Source organism: Erpetoichthys calabaricus, chromosome 8 (assembly GCF_900747795.2).
Source record: "Erpetoichthys calabaricus chromosome 8, fErpCal1.3, whole genome shotgun sequence".
NCBI classification, from domain to species: domain Eukaryota; kingdom Metazoa; phylum Chordata; class Cladistia; order Polypteriformes; family Polypteridae; genus Erpetoichthys; species Erpetoichthys calabaricus.
The window spans coordinates 97,179,577-97,203,964 of NC_041401.2; the positions used below are offsets into that span (position 1 = coordinate 97,179,577).

At 40.2% G+C, this 24,388-nt stretch overlaps 1 protein-coding gene across 1 annotated transcript in view; it reads left to right on the forward strand.

Annotated features, from left to right (window-relative positions):
- The first annotated feature begins 3,746 nt into the window (after positions 1–3,746).
- Positions 3,747–24,388, forward strand: part of LOC114655850 (rab effector Noc2-like) — a 175,021-nt gene continuing 154,379 nt past the window's right edge. Inside the window, exon 1 of the mRNA XM_051931247.1 lies at positions 3,747–3,940. The gene's annotated coding sequence lies outside the window, so the exon portion shown is untranslated. The remainder of the gene's footprint in view (positions 3,941–24,388) is intronic.

The following is a 24,388-nucleotide window of genomic DNA, read 5'->3' on the forward strand; positions in this document are numbered from 1 at the left end:
TCTCTGACAAGACATTTTGCCCTTACTGCTAGTAGGGTTAGGATTTTGTTTATTTCTCCTTCAATTTTGCAATTGGAAATTGAGGAAAAAAAGTGGCAAAGTATGACTCAGATGGCCTTCATGCTCTTTCAGTGTCCTCTCTGTTTACAATTAACCTACACTGGACAGCTGCAAAACAGAAATATCCTTTGTTCAAAACCGGGTATGTGCCAGGTCAGGTGGATTTAGATTATTGATCTGCTGGTGAGTCACAGAGAAAACTAAGCAAGCCATTAGTTCCTGTGTTTCCATCTCCGATTCAAATGTCACTTGTGTCTTCTTCAAGCTGACACTCTAGTTGGCTCAGTGCCACAGGATTTCCTACAAATGTCATGTAGCTCCAAACAACGTGAGGCCACTCTGCAGACATCCTCCGGCCTAACATACCCTCTTTTGTGTATCATTCTTGATTACAGATAAGTATATGATGGTGTTTTATTGTGTTTCTAAAGACAGATGTATAATGGGATGCAAAACTTTCATTTTCTGTAGACTGCCTGCTTTCATCCGAGCTGCCAAACATATGCAGGGTGTGTTAATTGAGGACTCAATATCGGCCCTATGCAAAGTCTGCCATCCCGCCCAGAATTAGTTCTCACTTTTACTCTAAAGCTTTAGCAAGTGTAATGACAAACCTTCTTCTGGCCTGAACAGTTATGTAGCACATCCAAATAGAAACTCTGGGGCAGGAGTACTAGGAACAGTCAGTTTGGCCCGTAAAACCTCAAAATATTGAAATTATTGAATTTTTTTAAACAAACTGTTCATTGATGCAGATGGTGGGCTTTTGAGTCTGATCCTTTCAGAGCACCCTTCCTCCTGTCGGATAGCCCTAAAATTCAAAGCCTTTCAGCTAAAAGCTGTGGCCCAATGGCCTCAATGACACCATTATCCCACAAACATTCCGTAGAAGCTCAAAACGTTTTGAGTCAGTTGAAATAGACACAATATAGTGGCACAGTGGTGTGAAGGCCTCTTGCCTTTAGAGACCTGGATTCAATTTCTGGCCCAGTCACTGTTTGTATGAAGTCTGCACTTCTTGCTTAGGTCCTGTGGGAATTGTATTTAGATTGTCTAGCTTCCGCTTTCATCCTAGAAGATAAGTATATTAAGTTAATTCACATGGGAATCCAACACATTATGCCACTGCTTGTTTTTATAGAATATTGTAATATAATAATTATTAACAGCATAATTATTCTGCAAATTATTATCATAACCCTCTAGATTGAAGGACTTGCTTTTTTATTATTAAGTTTTTAGTAAAATTAGAATAAATTACACACAGTAATTTCCAAGACGAAAACACTACAACCATATCCACCCCTCCATAATTCCATGCAGCCCTGTAAAAGGAGCAAGTACATAACGAAAAGAAAACAAGTGAATGAAAACTCCTAGGTGGGCACAGTCCAGCAAAGACATCAGGGAAGGCAGAGAAGGGGGATTAAAAAAAAGTGTAAAACAAAGTGTAAAAACATGCTGTAACTGACCACTAATTGATTGTGGACTCTGGAAAACCCATTAATCTGGGATGCAGGAAGTTCCATATGAACTTAATTATATAGTTAAGATTTCCAGATATTGTGAGGAATAGAGTTCAGAGCCTTCCATCTGGAGACCAGTGTTAACTTAGCAACATTAGTGTACACTGAGAAAAGTAAGGACTTGCTATAGTTCACTTACTAGTCTCTCATTCCCACAAAGCCTCTGTTATAGTCTTGTTCCATACTATACCAGTATGTGACTAATAGATATATTGTAGATAGCCCCTGTTATAAATTATTGTCATTGGTGCTGCCATACACATGCGATTAGGAGACAGCTGAAAGGCCTGAAAAATAGTACTACCACGCCAGACCAAGGGGTGGCAAGCTGCACTAACTCTCTTTCTCAATCTTCTGCAGACCATCCATGGGAAATCTCGCTAGGTCCCAGTGCCAGTGATGACGTCACTTCCCGTACTGGTGCCAGCGATGACAGCACTTCCGGTTCCAGCGCCAGTGATGACAGCACTTTCGGTCCAGAAGACGTCACTTCCAGTTCCGGTCCCGATGACATCACTTCCTGTCTTGGGCTTTAGAGCCGCCATCTTTTCAATTTACAATTAGTTCTGTTTTGGACTCAAACCTGTGAACATTACAACCAATTCAACCCATTTGCAGCCAAGACACAATATACGGGTGGCTGCCCCAAATCTTTTGATGTCTGTGGTCTGCTTTTGTGACAATGCTTTATAAGTCTTCATAAAATCATTGAAACACTAGATCATTAAAACATAGAAATAATTGATTAATAGTCTGCTGCATTTTAAACTGTGTCCATAATCCAGCCATCCATCTTCCAAACCAGCTACATCCTAACCAGGGTTGTGGCAAATCCTACCCCAGCAAACACAGAGTGCAAGGCATAAATGATCTCTGGACAGGATGGCAGTCTAATGCAGTGTGAAGACACAGTCACACACATACACATACACTGGGGCCAAATTAGCATTACCAGCCCACCTAACCTGCATGTCTTTGGTCTGTGGGAACAAACTGGAGCACCCAGAGGAGGCCCATGTGATCACGTGGAGAACATGCAGACTCTACACAGAAAGGATCCTGGACATGAACCCTCATTGTGAGGCAGTAACGCCACCACTATGCCTTTATACTTTCCCGTTTCCATAATTAGAAATATTTATGACTGTATTGTGTAACATTGTTATATGTTTTGAGGAGTAATTTAGCACAGTGCCTGCCATGAAAGACACTATCAAATATTAATCAGTTCTAAACTTTACAGAAATTCAAGTTAGAATGGGACTGAACCCATCTCTTTTCACCAATTCAGCCGTAAGCTCTTAACAGATGATTAGTCAGGGAAAACTGATCTAGCATCCCTCTCAGAAAGTACATTTGGGCGCAATCCTAGCAGACTGCACACACGTGTCCGATATCCATTGGAGAAAGAGCGTCACAAACAAGAGTCTGCCGCTTCTGGGAGTTGCTAAGAGACATCTAAAAGGAATGCCGCACCAACCTTTATCTGCAGCCAGCAGCAGCTGCCTAGTGAGAAAGTGGGAGGTGTGCCAGTTTTGCTACTAACATAGGTGAGTGGTACTGCTGCTGATGGTCTATCTGCTGAATGAAATGCGCTTGTCATCTTGTTTCCTGGGGGATGTTCTTATGTCTAATTATGACTTTAATGTGGTGTTGAGAGAAACGAATCAAATCAAGTTTTATTGGTAGAACAGACTGAGTGTTTACTAATCCCTTGCAAAAAACAATTAAGAAAGAAGGAGCAGGCGTACACCTTTGTAGGGTTGACTCCTTACACCATAGAGATATCAACAGTAGACATAGTCCTGACGTGCATCAGTTTTTTTTAGTGACTATGAACACTGGTACAATGTGGATAGAATAGAATGATAGCTTGTTCAAGGGGCAAGTGGCTATGAGTTGTTTCTATTAAGAGCTAGTCTAACCCACTTGGGCACTTTTTCGAACATGGCTGAGTCTGTGAGGGTCGCAGCTGCATCAATGCAGGACAGCCCCCGTTGGTCACATTCATGTGCACTTGGTGGTGTGTGCACTAAGTACACCTCAGTAACAGCAAAGTCAATATCAGTAAGGAAAAGAGGCCGTGGGCGGGACACAGCACAGCTGTTTGCTCTCTGTTCACTTTGGCGGTCTCAGGTACCTCTTAGTTTCCTGGCAGCAGAGAAGGCGAAAGGTTGACAGTGGAGAGAGGAAACAAGCCAAGTGTATAGGCCACTTCTCCTTTGCTTTTCATTATCTCAGAGGAATGGGTGTGTGCTTCTCTGAAAACTGAGCCGGTGGTATCCATGTATCTGTGTGTATGTGAATGGAAATCCAACAGGGTACAAAATCTGAAGAGTTCTCTTTTTTCTAAGGTAAGATCTGCCTCCGCTACTTGGTTGCAACGAGCACTGTGCTACTCTGGTGGGACACAAAAGTGTGTGCTTAATTAGATGGTAAATGGCTGAGACAAGTGTACTTTATAAACTGTCATTGAGGGTGGCAGTGTCCTGGACGTGTAATCTTGTTCATGATACCAACATACTATTTTCTTTTGCAGTATAATGTAATGGTGTAAAAAGAGCAACATAAGTTTGGTATGCTGATGTATTTTCTATACTTATTGACCAAAACTGACAGAGTATCGAAAAGTAACAATAGTATAAGATGAGTAAGAATAAACATGCACTTGTCTGTCTGTACTTTACAATTGTGAGTGTTTCACAGAGCACTGTAAAACATATAATATAGTGAAGTAACCACACACTATAATGTGTTGTATAATCTATACTTCATTAATTGATTCAAAAGATGACTGTGAAGTGTACTGGTTAAAGAAGAATATCATAAATAATACCACAATAATTGTAATACAGCACAGTAAGAAGTAATGATACATTATAGTGGGTTATGTATCAAAAAAGATAACATTCTCAAATCTTCCTACCCTGTCAGAACTGCGTGCAAAGAAGGAACCAAGATGTTTCGCCAGTCCATTGAAAAACACACTAAATGATACAGCCACACTCACAACCTAACCTAACACACACGTCTTTGGGATGTGGAAGGAAAAAGTAAGCAGTCATGTCTGTGATAAAATGGTTTCTGGCTTGTACCTTTTGTGGTATGGTTTACAAATGTGTTATGTTATGAAGTGACTGGTGTGAAACATATTAAAGCAAATTAGTATGGTATAATGTTGGATTTTTCTACATAATATAGGGTTAGAGTCAGGGTATTCACAGGTGTGCTGAGCTCTGCGTTCCAGGAACCCCTGAAACTTTCTTGTTATAACCTTCAAATCTGAGAAGGCTTGAGAAGGCAGGTGTAGATTCCCATGGCATTATAAATACAGCTTTGCAGATGATAAAGAAGACTGGGGGAAAAGGGACACCACGCAAAACGCTGGGCGGTGAGTAGAAACACTGCAAGAATGGAATGACCTGCTTAATGAAGTGACTGTTATTTTTATGGGGCATCTTACACGGCTTTTATAGCACAGTTTAATTCTGCTAGAAGATAATTTACTGTTATCACTGGAGCTAATGGATGGGAACTGAGGGAACAATTGGTACATCTGGTCATGAAATTAGGGCTGGGATATACTTAACGCTACATGACTTGTACGTTTGCAATCGCTGCTGCTATGCAAGCAGTGTACCGTTTATATTTGTGCACGTGGTTTATGTAAACCTGGAGCATTCCACCAGGTGGCAGTGCGAAGCATCAGCACAATGAGAAAACAATGTCTGGTTTCTGATTACTGTTGCGAAGGGGCAAAAAAGATGGCAACAGTGACACGTGTGAGTCTTTTTAATGTACAGTCGACTCGTGGCCAAAAGTTCTGAGAATGATACAAATTTTAATTTTCACAGCGTTTGCTGCTTCATTTTTTTAGATCTTTTTGTCAGTTGTTTTTATGGTATACTGAAGTATAATTACAAGAATTTCATAAGATTCAAAGGGTTTTATTGACAATTACTTTAAGTTTATGCAAACAGTCAATATTTGCAGTGTTGGCCCTTCTTTTTCAAGACCTCTGTAATTCTCCCTGGCATGTTGTCAATCAACTTCTGGGCCAAATCCTGACTGACAGAAGCCCATTCTTGCATAATCAATGCTTGGAGTTTGTCAGAATGTGTGGGTTTTTGTTTGTCCACCCGCCTCTTGAGGACTGACCACAAGTTCTCAATGGGATTAAGGTCTGGGGAGTTTCCTGGCCATAGATCCAAAATTTGGATATTTTGTTCCCTAAACCACTTACGGTAGTTATCACTTTTGCCTTATGGCACGGTTTTCCATCGTACTGGGAAAGGCATTGTTCATCACCAAACTGTTCTTGGATGGTTGCGAGAAGTTGCTATTCAGTTGTTACTTGGCATGTTACTCAGTGGTTCAGGAGTCTACGAGTTGCATTATGGCCTTGCTAATGTTGGGGCGGGAGCCAAGGACCCCCACTGCCTTGGTATTTGGATTGGCCCTGGACAGTATTGTAGAGCTTCCAGGGCTGGAGTATGCCAGGCAGCTACAGGATAGACTGGATACAGTGCATCAATTTTCTTGTGAGCAATTTCAGGAAGAATTACTAACACCAAAGAGACACTATGACCTACATGCTAGAGAGAATCCTTTTTTAGCTTGTAATTGTTTGTGTCGGTCTACAGCTCAAAAAGAAAGAAGGGCTGTTCACCTAAGTTGGACAGTCCATGGGTGGGCCTTTGCCAGGTCCTAAAGGAGTCTGCTGGGTTGCAGTTACCTTTCCCAGGATGGAATATATTTCTGTTCCAGGATTGCTTGGCACCATATAATCAGCATGTACAGGAATCTGAGGAAACATCCCAGACTTCCTCAGTGTCACTTCCCACCATTGACTTAACACTACAAACAATAGCACTGCCTGTAACGCGCTGAATACTTCTTCACAACCTAGTGTAACCCCTACAAGATGAACACGTCAGACATGCCTACCCACCCATTACAAAGACTTCATATTTCCCTCTAAAGGAGCTAAAGAAGGGGACAGTGTAAGAGTCATTGTCAACCTTGAGATGGGCGGGGTCTGGACAGGTGATTGATGACAGGTGTGCTGAAGTCTGAGCAGGTTTGATAAGACAGGTGGAGACTCCCATAGCATTATAAATACAGCCTTGCAGATGATAATGGAGACTGGGGGAAAAGGGACACCACATGAAAAGCTGCCCATAAGGGCTCAGCTGCTCCAGCTACAGCACCCCTTGGTAGCTCCCACAGACCCCAACAGGGCTGCACCAAACTCCAACTCCCATGAAACCTTGTGGGAGTCCGAGGCATTGATGCAAACTAGGGGGGCTGCCATCTGGAGTCCCATGGGAGGTAACACTCTGGTCATGCTTGCTCCCCCAGTCCTCCCAGCGAGGGCCCCGGCCACACACTACAAGCTGTATCAGTCATTCCTGTTATTAGTCAGGATGTGAAATTTCTGCTCTCCTAGATCTGTTCTGGTCAACTGTAATTGCTATTATTGTAAAGTGGAAGTGTCTACAAGCAACAACAGCTCAATCACAAAATGGTAGACCACAAAAACTCACAGAATGGAGCCACTGCATGGTAAATCACACAGTGCACAAAAAATATATAGCATCCTTCTTTAATTTTAATGCTTAGAGTTTTTGTTCTTAAATGTATTATTCTGATTTGTTCAGCTAAGCAGAAAATAGGAACAATTTAAATGCAAAGCTGAATTTTATCAGTACCAGTGTCAGTCTGTTGATATTTCCTTCTTTTTTGTGATTGTCACACTAGTACCTGTTTTGTATTTGAACAACTTTGACCATCACTGCTTACCTTCTTCAATGTCAATTTGGAAGCTGGATTTAATTGCAAAACACTTGTGGTACATGTCTGAATGAGACAATGGAGAAACCTTATTGATTTATGTTTTGGGTATTATCCCTGATCTTCTCTCACAACCTGTGTGATCCTGTTAAGATCTGCATTCACAGTTAGGTCCATAAATATTCAGACAGTGACACATTTTTCATAATTTTTTTTTCACACCACCACAATGGATTTGAAATGAAGAAGTTATTACATGATTGAAGTGTAGGCTTTCAGCATTAATTCAAGGGGTTTATCAGAAATATAGTATGAGTCATTTAGGATTTACAGCCATTTTTATACACAGTTCCCACATTTTCAGGGGCGCTAAAAAGTATTTGGACAATTAATTGAAAGTTCATTGTTTTATGAACTATTAAGCAGGGTAGAAGGTCTGTAATTGATTTCAAGTATGGAATTTGCATTTGGAAGCTGTTGTTGTGAACTCTCAATATGAGGTCCAAATTGCTGTCCATGCCAGTAAGAACAGGTAGAGAAAACAAAGTAAACACATCTTGAGGTAGCTTAAACACCAGGAGTGATCAAATCAACCATCTGGCACATTCTTCAAGAGTAAGAACACACTGGTGAGCTTAGCAACATCAGAAGGTCTGCACAACCACAGAAGACATCTGTGGTAGATGACTGCAGAAACCTTTCTTTGGTGAGAAAAAACAATTCACGACATTTAGCCAAACCAAGAACACTCTCTGGGAGATAGACCTATCATTACTAAAGTCTACAGTCAAGAGAAGACTTCATGAAAGTAAATACAGAGGGTTTACCACAAGGTGCAAAACACTGGCAATTCTCATGCATAGGAAAGACAAATTAGACTTTGCTAGAAAATATACAAATAAAATATTTCAGTTTTGGAACCGTTTTCTTTCTCCAAATGAAATTAAGATCAATGTGTGCCAGAATGATGGATAGAGAAAAGGATGGAGCAGAGAAGAAACGGCTCATGATCTGATGAATACCACATCATCTGTGAAACATGGTGGAGCAAGTGTTATGGCATAGGCATGTGTGACTGCCAATGTAAGTTGGTCACTGGTGTTTATTGCTGATATGACTGCTGACAAAAGTTGCAGGATGATTTTCAAGGAAGTGTACAGGGCTATGCTGTCTGCTTGGATTCAGACAAATGCTGCAAAACTAATAGGGCGATGCTTCACAGTACAGGTGGACAATGAGCCAAAACATACTGTGACAGCAAACCAAATGCTTTTCAAGGCGAAGAAGTGGAATATTCTTCAATGACTAAGTCAATCAACTGACGTCAACCCAATTGGACATGCATTTCACTCGGTGAAGACAAAATGAAGGCAGAAAGTCCAACGAACAAGCATCAACTGAAGACAGCTGCAGTAAAGGCAAAGCATCAGTAGAATGGAAACCCATTACTTGAAGAAGGCCATGGGTTTCAGACTTCAAGCAGTCATTGACAGTAAAGAAAATTTAAACCAAGTATTGAAAATTATTGTTATATTCATGATTTTGTTAATTTGCCTAATTACTTGTGAGCTCCTGAAAATGCGTGGACAATGTATAAAAGTGGCTGTCTTTTCTAAATGGCTCATACAATGTTTTTGTTAAATGCCTTAAGTTAAAACTGCAAGTCTACACTTAAATCACTTTATTTCAATTTCAAATTATAGAAATTATATCACTGTCCAAATACTTATGGAAATAATTATTTGTGGTGCCTTACGGTATGAATAGCAAGTTGAAAGATTTCCATTTGCGAAACATAAAAAAGACATGCCAAATGTTTAGTCCTTTTTTGTTCATAAGAATTAATTACAAGTGCTTTGAAGTTTTTTTTTGTCTGGCACCTCCTGACTCACTAGTACAAGAAAACATCCACATATGATATCCCGTTGAATTTGTCTTGATGTTTGGTTATCATGACATTGAGCTTTTTTGGGGTTCTTCCTATTTTTGACCCTCTAGACTTGAAAAATCCTCATTATTGAGGCCTTTTTGCTGGAAATTACACTCTTATGCTAAAGAGTAACTTGTGGGTCTTCATCAGAAATGATTAGAAGGACTTGAAGTTGCACTTTTCCACATCAACCAATCCCAAGGGTGCACCCCTTAATGGTATACAAGTGTTTAAATTACTCCTTTTCGCAAAACTTTGACTAAATGGAGATCAGTAATTTAGGCATGTGTAGTGTTGCTTTATGCTATTTTAAGGTTACTGATCATGAATACAATAATATTGTTGATATATGAGTCATTACCAGTGGCCCTAACTATCTATGAGCCACTTCCAGAAGTTTAAAAATGAAAATTTCAACTGTAAGCATGTGGGGTATCATTCTAGACTATTTCAAGATTGGTAATTACGGATATGAGATTTTTTTAAAATTTGATCCTTTCTGAAAAATCTAGCCTTATGTGCACCTCAAGGGTTAAAAATGACAAATAATACATTGTATTTATATATATATATATACTGTATAATTTTCCACACTTTTATATTTTGTTGGAAACGGTGAAGGTGGAAGCAGTAGTAATTGGTCGTGTCTTAGAGTGTCATGTGACTGGGAAAATTGCATCACAAAGGAAGGTGACTTTGTACAGGGTGGGCCATGGAAAAGTAGCCTGCCTCCAATACCAGTGCCACGCTCTTTCGAGGAAGCCATAGCCACTTCACGACCAGAAAATTGGCCTTTTGTTGCGCAGTGTCAGGAACATGAATAGTGGGCCCAATTTTCTTCGAATCAACTGTGAATACTGTGGCTTATCTGGGCACCTTTGAACAATTGTACGACCAACTAACACCAGAAGAGAAGATGTACTGTTTTTTCCAACAAGATGGGACAACATGCCACGCCTCACGCAAATCATTGGTTCATGAACTGTCTACAGAGGAGCAAACTGTGAGCAAGGGGTTATGGCCACCACGTTCCCCAGACTTGTCCACATGCGATTTTTATCTGTGGGGAAATTTAAAGCAGAAAGTGCATGCCAACAATCCACATCCCCTGGATAAACTCAAGGAAAATATCACGAACACTATCCGCAGCATCACTGTTGAAGAGCTGCAAATAGGATCAGCCAATATGCTCCGACGTGCCCAAAGGTGCATAGACGTGAATGGGGACCACTTTCAGCATCTGTTGTAACTTGTGGGTAAGTGAATAAAAACAATCCACTTGCTCATTCATCTTGTCATACTATTGGATACTTTTCCGTGGCCCACCCTGTAGAAAAGTGATGTAATTTGTTTTTGTAATTCTTAATAAATAGAGTTAAGAAAAAGTGCAGAAACGTTTTGAACATCCCTCATAGCACCTTTCCCATGCTGAAATGATAGATAGACTTTAGTCAAGTCGAAGCAGACGTTTTAACATTTCAAACATTTGACACAACTATGCATGTTTATTATGTGCTTATAACTCATGAAATAAATCATTACATTTCTCATGAACACTCTGAATCTGTGCTAATTCAGACTTTTTTTTTTGTTTGATTTAATACATGAGATATATACAGTCTTCTGGTTTCAAGTGGAAGTTTCTCAACTGAGAGCCTCTGAAATACAGTATGTTGGGCACAGCTTTAATAAATGAAAGAGTCAACAAAGGGATGTTGCCTGAAGAATTGCAAGCCTCAATCAAGACCTCTGGTACCATGTATAAGTGTTATAAAGCCATTGCGCCCCTCTTTGCTGATTACTAGAGTGATTATCTTCTGGTGTACTGCTAGTGTAAGAAGTCTGGATTACAGTAGGAAAGCAGCTATATTAATGTTTAAATGCCCACAGTTTCATGGGTTTAGCACACCCCAAATTGGAATCAGCCGCCAACTCTGCACTCAGCTGAGCTTAATGGTCACATAGCTAAGGTGTTCTGCCATCCCTTTTCTTGTTTTCCTTGGTTTCACTCCAGGCTTGCTAGTGTACATATTGTAAATACAGTATAGGCCGATAACCCTTTTCCTCAAGGGACAAGTCATTATGATTATCAGCTTGCCAGGGTCGGGCCTATGTTTACGGAAAAGTGGAGAAAAGGCAGTTAGTCCTTTGTCGGCCTCTGCTGTTATGTCATTTTTCCAATGGGATCCACAGTGCTGTGTCTGGTGAATGTTGAACCACATGCCTAGTGGCTGCCCCACTTTAGAGCTGGGTTGATTTGAGTTAATTAACAGTTTTTATGAATTATTAAAAGCTAATAGGGCAGGTCATTAACTCCAACAGCTTCAGTTTTATTTGATCTTGTAGCCTCTGGTATTGTTTGGTAAGTTGCTACATTTTAAGCTGTTTATGGCCTGTTTTAATTATTACCTGTGGTAATCTTGGTCATAGAACCCTGTAGATATTGCCACTACCACCATTGCATTACTTCCTAGACTCTGATTAGCACTGTGTTAATATATCAACTTGTAGTTGGTCTATGCTTTGTTAGGTTGCTCCCCATGTCATCTGCTTGGTCAATATATATCTGTGTCCTAATAGCTGTGCGTCTTTAACTTGGTTATCACTATCTCTCATGGCCTCAGACTGGAAGCACAGACCAAGTGATCACTCAGTCCACTTAACTTTTATTTAATTTCCAGCCATCTACCTTGTGATTACTACTGGTCATCTACCCACTTCTGACATTATCTTAAATCTTTCATACATAGTCAAATTTACTAGACAGTTTTTTTTTGTTGTTGTTGGCTTGGGTTTTAACAACTCAGAAAGCTGGATAGAAAAATTAGTGCTGTTCCTTTAAAAATCTTAACAAACAGCTTCCTTTTGTGAGCAGCAGGATGTTTCAAGCTGAACAGACCTGAGTCACGTGACCTGTTTGACAAGCAGCGACCAGATTTCCTCAGACAACACAGGCTTGTCCCCGGGCTGCTTGAGAAACTCCAACCTCGTCTTTCTGATCCCAGATTTGCAGGTCGGACCCTGGATCTAGGCCAGGGCAGGTCCTTGCCACGCTGAGGCTGCACCAAGTAAGTTTTCTCTTATCTTTGTGACTTTTCCAAAAAAGTCTTCTTTGGTGCCTTAGGAAACCGGTTTAATAGCTTTCTAACTAAAAGTAGCATGTATTTTATCCACCCACTCCCCCCCACCCTGGGAAACTAGAAATAATTATCAGGTGCACAGGTCTGACAACCTGTTCTGCCTCCATTGTGTGACTTTCAGTTAATGACATCTTCAGTGTTGTCCATTTGGTGTCTAAATAGTGTGGGGTACCTCTTCTTGGCTACTGGAAGGCACAAATCTATTTTGTGGGTTGTGTTACTGCGGAGTTATTTCAGCTGTCCATCTAAATGTGGAAAGTCTGCAGATGCTCTTTGGTGCTTAAATGCTGCAGGTTTCTTGGCTGCTCCCAGTAAAATACTGAGAAATGGGAAAGCTCATTTAGTGCTTTACTGTGGTATATTTGTGGCTGCTCCTCCGTTAGGTAGTTGGCCCTGTGTGGTTGTGTCTGGGTAACTGATATGCGACTGATAGTGGACCTCATGGCCCTCTGACTGATGGGGTGTTACATTCTGCTTGCCTCCGGTTCAGTTCAATTCAATTTATTTTCACATAGTATTTTTCTCAGAAGCCACGCTCTCAGTGCTTGCATGGATTTTCATCCATGTATCAATTTGTAATTTGTTATTCCAAAGTAGTGGCAGTGGAATACGTAAGGTAAAAACCAACCCAGGACAGGACATCTGTCGGTTATAAAGAACATCCTCTCACAACAGACCAATTTAGAATCACAAATCAACTTAATGTGCACATCTTCATGGTATGGGAAGAACACCAAGCTATCCGGAGAGAACATAGACAAACAGTAGAAAACAGAAACCAGAGTGCCATTTGAACCCAGGTGCCTGAAGCCTGGAGACAACAGTGCTAACCCAATGTACCACAGATTTAAAAATATAAAAAGATCCATTCATTACCACACTTGTTTCTTCCAATTCAGGGTCAAAGGGGATGGGCCCTATCACAGCAGAACTTTGCATAAGGGTGGAATAAACCCTGCATGGGAGTCTACACAATTGTAAAATAGAATTATCCACACTCACTCAAATTTTGCCAGTTCAGGGTCACCAATCATCTTTCAGCACATATCTTCATAGCATGGGATGAATCCAGACTACCTACAGGTAACCCATACAGATATTAATGACTAGGCTGAGATCTGAACCTGTACCCAGAAGCTGTGACGAGTCAATGCTAACCACCGTGCCAAAGATTTACAAATGTAAAACATCCTTTTTTTCGTCAGGAAACCATTTAAACCACTTCAGGGTCACAGGAGCCAAAGTCTATCACAGCAGAATCATTCATAATCCAAAAATGAGAGGATGTCAGCGTATGGTAGGGTACACTAATCCAATATAATTTAAATTGGTCCAGTTCAGAGTCCCTCATCGATCAAATGCAAGTGCACAGCTTCAGAGTAGAAATAATGACAAGGCTGAGATGTGAACCCAGGTTTCTGCGTCGACGATGTGCTACCATCTGGTTCAGAGATTAACAAAAATGAACCATACATCCATCGTCTGACCCCTTTAATCCAGTTCATGGGAACAGAACACTAGCCATTCTCAGAAATTATGCATAAGGCAGGAGGCAGCCCTGGATGTGATGTCAGTCTGTCACAGTACATTCATTTATTCAAAACCAGTTTAGGCCTGCCAAAGCAACCAATCTGCATTTGTTTGCTGATACCAAGGGAAAATTTCACAAAGACACAAACAGAACACGCAAACTCTGTACACACACAACCTGCAAGCAAGGCGCTTGAATGCAGGACTTTAGAGCTGTGAAGCAAAAGATGTAAACACAGTGCTGCCATGCCTCCTGTATATAACTTATTAAAAATGAACTAAATGCTTTGTCTCAACTGCTTCCAAAAGTGAAATTTTCAAACTTATCCTACACTAATGAAGAAATTCAGTAGAAAATTATGCAAATTCAGGATAGGGTCATTTGACAAAAGAGAACAAGTCATAAATTCCAGTGTAAACTCTTGTGTAAGTCCATCCATTTTGTAGCAACCATGTTTACAAGAAGCCTGAGTCCTGGAAGCCCTGGGTACAAGGCAGAAACCGAGCCTGGAGGGGGACACCAGTCCATCACTGCTACATTTAACAACTTTCCAGGTAAACAGAAAACCCAGAGGATCCATTACTTTTGGCACCTTTGCATGTAGAACCATATCCAAATGTTTAAGTATTCTTCAATATTCGTGCAGTGTAGTCATTGCTGAATAAAGTCACTTATGGTGTCAAACAAAGTAAGTAAATAAACTCAAATGAGGGTGCAGAGACTAGGAAGACCTCTAAACAGGTTGACCACTTCTATGGACACTTGCCATACTAGACCCTGAAATCAATTGTGCCATGCTTATCCCTGCATCAGCCAATCCTCAGAGGTATCTGAACACTCAAATCAGGCCATGGTGATACACAACAGCTTGAATTCATTATAATCATACTGTAGCTACTAAACTATTGAAGAGCAGTTCAAGGGTTGAGACTTGAAGTGAAAGTACAGCTGAGGCAGTGGCGACACACATCGCTTCTGAGCTCAGGAAATGCCAAAACCAAAAATGTGTAACCAGACTTTAGCTTTTCCAGCGGCATTTTCCCATGATAACACGTTTCAAAAGCAGGCTTAGTGCAGCGCCTGGAATGTTTGCTTACCATTTAGGCCAGAGGACAATCAGTTAGCCTCTGAATTTTCAAAGCAGATACCTGTTAGCATGGAGAAAAAAATTAAGTCAAGTAACATCTCCTACTTTTCCATGATGGAAAAAAGTGTGTCAGATTAAATATCTCAAAAAGACTTGGATCCTGTGTTGTCCAGAACTATATAAGGCCAAAACATATTGCAGTCTGCTTTTAGAAGGTTATGTCAGGTTGGGGAGCATGCACTGGTACAGCACGTTACCGCATCCGCTACACAACGAAACAGCTCAGGATCCTGGTTGGTAACCACCCAGGCAGACACCGGAAATAACCTTCTATCTGTCGCAGCCAGATGGCCTGGTCCAGCCACTTGAGACCTCAACAACGAGGATCCTGCGAGCTGGATCACCCTTCGGGGAATTGTGCCACATTGTCGTAGTGCTGTAACTGATGCTCCCTCACAATGCAGGTAATATGTCTCATTTGAGACTCTGTCAACAACCGCTCATTTGACACAAAGTCACACCAGCGGTACCCAAGGATTCTCAGAAGAGACACAGTTCCAAAGGAGTCCAGTCTTTGTCTCAGGAACCTGGATAGCAACCATTTCTCACAACCATATAGCAAGACAGGAAGTACCAGGACTCTAAAGACTTGGACCATCATCCTTTTGCATAGATATCGGGAGCGCCACACACCCCTTTCCAGTGACCTCATGACCCCCCAATGTTTTCTCACTCTGTCTACTAGGAAGAGTCACCAGAGACATGAATGTCACTGCCGAGGTAAGTAAACCTCTTGCTTTTAGAAGGTGAGACTACAAATATGAAGAAATGCTATATGAGATGGGCAGAGAGGTCCAGTGATAAGCATTGTTGCTAGTGTGCTCTTCAATCATGTTTGCATATCACCTAGGAATTTTTGGGACTGTCAAACACATTCAGAAACTGAGAGTTCAATGCCAGCCTTCAATTCAAATCCATCCATTCCTTCAGTTAGAGTGAGACTTTAGTATTATGCCAAATTGATACATCAGCTGACAAAGGCTTGTGCTCACTTCTGACTCTGGTCCTGCTCCAATATCCACATGAAATGGTTGATGTTAATAAATAGAGAATTTCAAAGGGAAAACTGAAAGATCAAGAAGACTGGAATGAATTATTTTGTAGCAAAACCAGTTCCTGTTGCATCCATTAATTAGGTGATGGCACCTGGGATTGTTTCCAGTTACTAAAGGTACATTTCAGCCTACCTTATACTGGATCACAGAGCAAGCATTCAGTTTGCATATCTGTCATTGGCGATTCTTCCCAATAGAGTCTAGCATTCCTTGATCTCCCAGCAGATGGTGTTGTTGTGAAAAAAGTTAAATTAAAATTTTTATAGCAAATGCAGCTTAGTTGTTATAATCAATTTTTTCTGATTTTCCAATACAATTTCTTATCTAGAAAAAATGTTTCTTTTTGAAGTATGTGAACTTTCTGTCTGCCTTGTGCCACTAGCCCTTGGGCAAGCCCTTTGACTCTGCACTGTCCTCTCCATACATTTTCTTGTGTGTGTACACATGCAACCTGAACTTTCAGTTCAGCTTTGGGCATTGAAGGTTAGAGATCTTGGAAGTGACCCAACAATTGATTTTTTATCACCCAGTCTAAAAATGTGTGAATATTTCAGAATTATTGAGTAATCATTACTTATTTAAGTCAATTACTTAGTAGGATTTAGCACAAATTGGACACTTATCAATTTTAATTTGCATTTATGCTTTTGATGTTGAGTATTTGATGTTGATATTGATTTTTTTAAACTGTCCCTTGGTGGTTGTACTATATGGTGATATGCTAATAGATCATTATTAGGCTTGCATTTTATTATCACTGGTACTGGTAGCCTAGTCTGTCCCCTCTCCCTTAAATGAAGTTTACTGGAGGCCTTGATCTCTCTCCATCCTCTCTACTGCCACTCTGATCTTCCATAACTATTGCCATGTGTCAGAGGCAACACCATCTGCACTCACTTACACTAACTTCTCAAGCCAGGATTCTTTCCAAGATCACTAGTGGTTACAGACCCAGTGAAATAAATTTAAACCAATGAGTGAGTCTTGTAAGTTCTGCTCTTCAAGTGCCTCATCATCTCTCTCTCTCCCTTTCTTTCTCACTCACTCACTAACACATGCAAACACATGTGCACACACTCGCTACCTGGCTTCATAGAATAGTCTTGCCCCTTCTGACAGTAACTCTTCTTCCAGGTCAGTGTGGCTCCATCAAAATTTTCATGTGAAAAACGCAACCTATATCTGATATCAGTGACTATTGTGACAGAGTGTCTCCAACAACTAGTGATAGGAGTTTGGTTGGGCAAATAGATAGATAGATAGATAGATAGATAGATAGATAGATAGATAGATAGATAGATAGATAGATAGATAGATAGATAGATAGATAGATAGATAGATAGATAGATAGATAGATAGATAGATAGATAGATAGATAGATAGAACTTTATTTGGCTTTTTACAGAAGCTCTTGCCTCGAAAGCTTGCATATTATAATTTTTCTAGTTAGCCAATAAAAGGTGTCATTTTGATTAACTTTTCACCACATCCATAACGGCTTACACGGTACAACACCCTAGTACTACAGAAGCTCTCTAAATAAATAAATACATATATAGGTTGATAAGTAAGTAAGTAAATAAAAATATATGTACACTTTAATCTGAACATACGCCAGAATGAGTATAAAGCAATAAAATTAAAAAGAAAGAAAACCTCTGGCTTGGCTGTCACAGTCACAGAGAGGCATTATGCAGGTGTATTGCTTGCTGTTGGTATAAAGGAGCCCAAGTAATGTTTCTTGACCTCTGTTGAAGTGATGTTAGCAGCCCAGCGCACCACAGGATAGAACTGGTCACACTGACCACCAAAGAGTTATAGAAGATGTGAAGGATGTCACTCCCCACATTAAAGGAGCACAGTCTCCTAAGAAAAAAGATCCTGTTCTTGCCTTTTTTATACAGTTGTTCTGTGTCATTGTGGATCCCAAAGTACTTGTATTAGTGGACCTCCCCAACATCCACTCCCTGGACAGTGACCAGACATAGTGGCTCTTTGGTGTGGTGAAAGTCAATAAACAGTTCTTTGGTTTTGCTGATGTTAAGGTTAAGACAATTCTTTTTTCATCAAAGTTCTCCACCTGACTCCCCCCATAAATGCAGAATCATCTGAGAATTTCTATAAGTGACATGACCTGCTGTTGTATTTATAGTCTCTGGTGTACAGAGTGAACCATTCCTTGTGTTGCTCCAGTGTTGATCACATTCATATCAGAAACACTGTCCTTGAGTCTCACAATTGGACAGATAGTTCATTATCCAGAAGACCATAGGCTCAACCACCTGCGTATCCCTGAGTTTACTCCTTATGAGTGATGGCTGGATGGTCCTGAAGGCACTATGGGAATCAAAAAACATAATCCTCACAGTGCTCCCAGCTTTATCCAGGTGAGAATAAACCTTGTGGAGCAGACAGATAACTGCATCCTCCATTCCAAGATAGAGGAATTTTTAGATGTTGATAATTGTAAAAGAAAATATGTATAATAGTGATAATATCAAATTACAAGGGCCTTTCCATCTCATGTGGTTATGATATTAAGAATGCATGTTCTACTTTCAGTTCTAATTTACATAAAATATTTTATATACATTAAAGTACTACAAAAAGGACATGCACCGCATGTAACAAATTATTCAAAACACAAAATTTACTTTTCAACTTTTATTTTTTAAGCATTAATTATCTCACAAAAATGCAGTGCAGTGTGTCATAATGTGACAACTTGTCATGATTAAGGTGCAAAGAAAAGTGTATGTGTATATATAAAGTATCCCAGTACTCACAGTAAATTAATAAACAGCTTAACAAAAACAATACATTTTAGAGAAATTCTTTCTAACTGGCTTAATTAAAAGCATGTAAATTCACATCTCAATTAGGCGAACTGACATTGCAGCCTAACTGAAACAAGCCTATCTGTGGTATTTGTGTCAACTGCTCTTTGCAGTGAAAGCTGTCACCTCTTTCTTTATTTTACTGCACTTTCTGGGACTGCTGCTTTTCTGAAGTATTTTTGACCAGTCACATCATCATACTGGGGATTCAATAATGTACTTGAATTGTGTCTTTGAATGAGGCTTTTTCTACTGTGTAAAGTGGGAGCCTACCTCGAGTCAAAAAATGGATAACAAATTAGTGTAAGCCTTCCATCTGACACTTTCTCATTAAAATTTTGCTGCTTTTCTAAATGAAAACTGCCCTGTGAGGTAGAGGGTAGAAAGTGTTCATACACTTGAATACTTTGTGCTGATTTACTTTAACGTACAGTTGACAAAAGGCAGTACTGGAATCAACTATCTCACCATTCATTTCAAAAATAGCAGTTTTTTTTTTGGACATGAGATCATCCATTGCTGTTTTTTTGCTTCCGACTTTAAGTAACAGCATGCTCTGCATTAACAGACATCTTTTCTCTTATGCATGTGTGTTTCCCAGCAATCCTTTCTGAATCAAAATTACATATTTTGTTTATAGTCTGCCAAGTCATTTTGAAAGTCACTCTCTAGTTCTTGTAAGAATGAATAAAGCCTAATTCTCAATTATCTCGATATAGAACAAAACTGTCTATATGAAGACAAAAAATATCTAATAGTTAGATAATTTTGAACATTGGCCCAACCCCAGACAGAAGTATGGCCATTTAGGAACAGATAAGAATACAAAAAACAAATCAAGCATCTCTACACTGTACTCTAAATATAACATCAAATGATATATAGCAGCATATGGCTGCTGAGTAGACTTATGACCTGAGGATAACAACTGTTCCTCAGTTTAATGGCCTGAGTGCTAATGGTCCTGGGCTGTTTGTCAGAACAGAAGAGGGAGAAAAGGGACTGTGCTGGATGGCTTAGATCTTTGATAATGCTGTTTGCCTTTCTAAGGCTGAAAGTTGACATCCAGTGCCATGAAAAGGTGTTAATTTCCTATTGTCACAAGAATAGTCCAAAGACATCGAAAAAGGTTTGGAGCAGCCACCCATATATTGTGCCCTGGCTGCAAATGGGTAATTCGTACTGAGTTCTTCACCGGTTTGAATCCAAAATAGAACTGAGGAGAAATATGGTGGCTTTAAAGGCCAAGACCGGAAGTGACGTCATCGGGACCATAACCGGAAGTGATGTCATTGGGACCGAAAGTGGCGTCATCAACGGCGCCAGAGCCGGAAGTGATGCCATCAGGACCTGAAGTGACACCATCAATGGCACCAGTATCGGAAGTGACGTCATCATAGGCGCCGGAAGCGTACGGGATTTCCCGTGGATGGTCTGCAGAGGATTGAGAGAGAAAGTCAGTGCAGTACCACTGGTCTGGGTGGTACTACTATTATTCAGGACCTTTAGCTGCTTCCTAATCGCACCTGTGTGACACTATATTATTACAAATTTTAACACTGAATGGTTTTAGGTCTACAACTAAAATCCAGTATTAGATAAAAATGTTTTTTATCTTTTTCATTTACTGAATAAGAAAAGTTATCCAAGAACAGCTGGTACTGTGTTAGAAAGTATCTGTGCCCCTAGATATATGAATCCACCTAAAAGAAGGATAAGAGTCAGCTGACTGAACACAGCCAGAGTTGATTACAGACAATGAAAAATTTGCTTGTTTTGATCCTCACCATCAGAGTCAATTACTCATGATAAAGATTCACCAAGCAAATCAAGCCACGATCAAAGAACATTTCTGAAGAGATTGTAAAAAAAAACCAATATACTGTATATCAGTCAGTAAATTGCTATAAAATAACTTTACCAAGTCACAGTGGGGTCCACAATCCTCACATGGAATGCATTTGAAACAGGAAGGAATGTTCCTAGAAGTGGGTGGCCTTTCAAAATTATTCTGAATTCAGGAAGTTACTAAGGATCCAGAAAAAAACAGCCAGATTACTGCAGGCCTCAGCGAAGTCGGTGTTCTTGACTCCATCATTAAAAAGACTGAAGAGCTGCAAAGTAGAAACCATTGCTCACCAAGATGAAAAACATAAATGCTCATGTCACATTTCCCAGAAAGCAGCAGATGCTCCCCAGACCTTTCCTATTTGGATTCATAAATGTAACCCCTCAGTCTGTGACCATCTTTAGCTCAGTGTGAACAGGTTTAATCAATAACAAACTATCCCACTTTTTCTTTACACCAAACTAAAAACACATTATGTGGTTGCATTCATGTTTGGTAAATCCTAGGTTGATGTCATAAATATATCCATGTGTCCATACTGTGGTCGAGATAACTTGAATTTCTTTTGTGTGTCTCAAACTCATCCCACTTTCCACCTACTCTTGAACTCTCATAATCCACTTCATGTGTCAAGAAGCCTAAGCTCATCCTGTCATCCTTGAGCCAAAGCAGGAGCCAGCCCTTGATCTGACACACTTGCACACAGCCATAAGAGATCACTAGCTAGCATAACATATTAATATGCAAACTCCACAAACATTGACTTTGCACAACTCTGCTCACTACCGGCTGCAAAACTGGGCAAAATTTACAGTGAAAGTCAAACGCAAGAATTCTTAAAGCTATACTAAAAGTCATCCCACAATCAGTTAATTATGCCTCTTATCATTCTGTGAAATAGATTTCTATTCAATTATTAAATAGCATATTTAGGTTTGTGCACCACAAAGTAGACAGAAGCCTGCAAAATTGATTTTTTACTTGATAATTGAGAGGGGCCTTGCATCTCTAGTCCTTTAGTACCATCCAGCCAGGGGTTTGTAGTGCAACCGCCTTGGAACACTGCCAATCTGCCCCTAAGCTTTCAAGGACTATGATGTGACTCATTGGGCTCAGAATTCATTAACCACGAGGGCTTTGCGAGATACAGAGCTGAGTACTTCATCTGTGCGGATCTGAGGGCAGAGACATGGGCTTTGAGTGTGCATGTTCCTTTGATTCTAGCAGCAACAAAGCAAGTAGCAAATGACGTAATTAATTATATTTCAAATAGAAAAGCTTTTAGGCAGCACCTTATGCCTCCCCTAATGTTTATCCCCTCTGAGAGGCTCTTAAATCAGAGCACAAGCATGTTGAAAAACAGCTAAGGGATGAAACTGCAAAATGGTGAAATACATAATAATGTGATGTGGTAGTGAGAGTCAAATGGCTGACTATAGCTGTGTAGTTAGGGAGTGGCAAATGGCCATCTGCCCAGAGACTGATGACTTGCTGTTGTTTAACAAGCATTAGATACACAAACTGAGGTGGGGCCAGGTCAGATGTCCGCATGAGATGAGTAGGGAGATACAAAGGGCAGTAAACTATCATGCAGATGGGGCCTAATTGCATACCACCAGACAAATGGAGGCAAGGCTGAATCACCCCTACAGTCCATAGTTTAGGTTTTAGTTTGCACAGCAATTCCAGATTGGGCACCTGACGAGTTAAAAATAGATTTATCATTTTTTCCAAAGTGAACAAAAATGCAATGCCAACCTTCACAAGGTGACAAGCTGCTGAGAAATACTGACAGCCTGTTAATTGTTCATTTGTATTGGTACAGGTGGTCACTTTATAAAATCTAAACACATTAGTTATTCATTTACAGTATATTTTATAACAAATGGTGTACAGACAGGTTATCAGTTACATATTAAGTCAGTTAGCCTTGTGGTTTCTTGTCATAACTTAACCATTAGGCCACACTGCCTGCCTGTGCTAGCCTTTTATACTGTCAGGGGTCCAAATATCCTAGAGTGGTACTCAGTAATCATGCCCTGCATCATCACTGGCAAGGCCTGAGTGGTAAAAGTGTGAAGGCTTCATAGTCTGACCTGTCCGGACACATGCACACAGCAGTAGGTAGAGCCTGAATTCAAAGATTGTAATTGAGCATTCTCTCTTTCTCAAGGTGTGCCAGAGAACAATGGCCAGTCTAAAGCATTCCAAAAGGAAAATTTCATAGTGGCGTGAAATCATGTGAGTGCTGGTTATACAATTGTGTTTGGAGGCTACCCCCTGCCATGACTTGCTTGTTTTACTCATTTGTTACTCTTTTCGGTGGCAATTCAAGTGTCCATTTTGTAGTAGGCCAACAAGGTTGAGAGGCAATTCCCTGCTTTATACAACCTTTCTGTAGCGTTCATGCCTCTTTTCAGCTTGTCACGGCATATCATACCAGAAGACAGTGGGCTCCAAGAGGGCCTTGACAAATGCAAGTGAATGTAAAAAGTTATTTTTATATAGTGTGCAGTCTTGCCTCAAGAGAGTTCCTTTCTGGGAGATTATCATTGTTTCTGTGTGCCACAGGGAGAGCATCTTCTTCTTCTTCATCTTTTCCTAGTTCTATGTGGGGTCTATGTGTTTGATCAACCTTCTCCATACAGCTTGGTCCTGCACCTTCTCCCCAGACAGACCCTCTTCCTTCTGATCTTCTTTTACTTTATCCATCCACCTCTGCTGTGGTCTCCCTCACTTTCTCTTCCCCTGTACTTCTATTCCCATCACTCTTTTGCCCACATATTTATTGTCTCTCCTCATCACATGTCCATATTACTTCAACCTACTTTTCTTTACTTCTTAGATATCTATCCCACTTTTGTTGTACCTCTGATTGTCTCATTTCTTATTCTGTAATTTTTTGTAACTCCATATATCCATCTCAACATTTTAATTTCCGCCACATGTAACGTCTTCTTCTGCACTCCCTTTACTGTCCATGTCTCAGCTCCATACATCATTGCTGGTCTTACTGCTATCTTAAAAACCTTACCTTAAATTTTTTGATCACACAATACACCTGATACCTTCTTCCAATTGTTCCATCAGTATTGCACTCTATGGGTTATCTCTGTATCGTGTTTTCCATCTTGGGCTGCTACTGATCCTAGATACATGTATTTAAGTTTATCTACTTTTTTCAATAGCTCTCCCTGTAGGCTAACTCCTGAATCCTCATCATTACTTCATTTTATATATTTTCCAAAGCCCTTCTCCATTCTTCCAACCTCCTCTACACATCCACATTTCCAGTTCTATACAAGAGAATGTCATCAGCAAAAAGTATGCACTGGGGGGAACTAGTCTTGTTCCATGACTCAACACACCCATAATTAGATCAAAGAGGTAAAGACTTAAAGAAGATCCCTGCTACAGACCTCCTCTAATTGGAATCTTGTCTGTTTCCCCAACACTCCTTTTTACCCAGTCCTCACTCCATTCTGGACAATCTTCACATACTTTTCTGGTACTCCTTTCT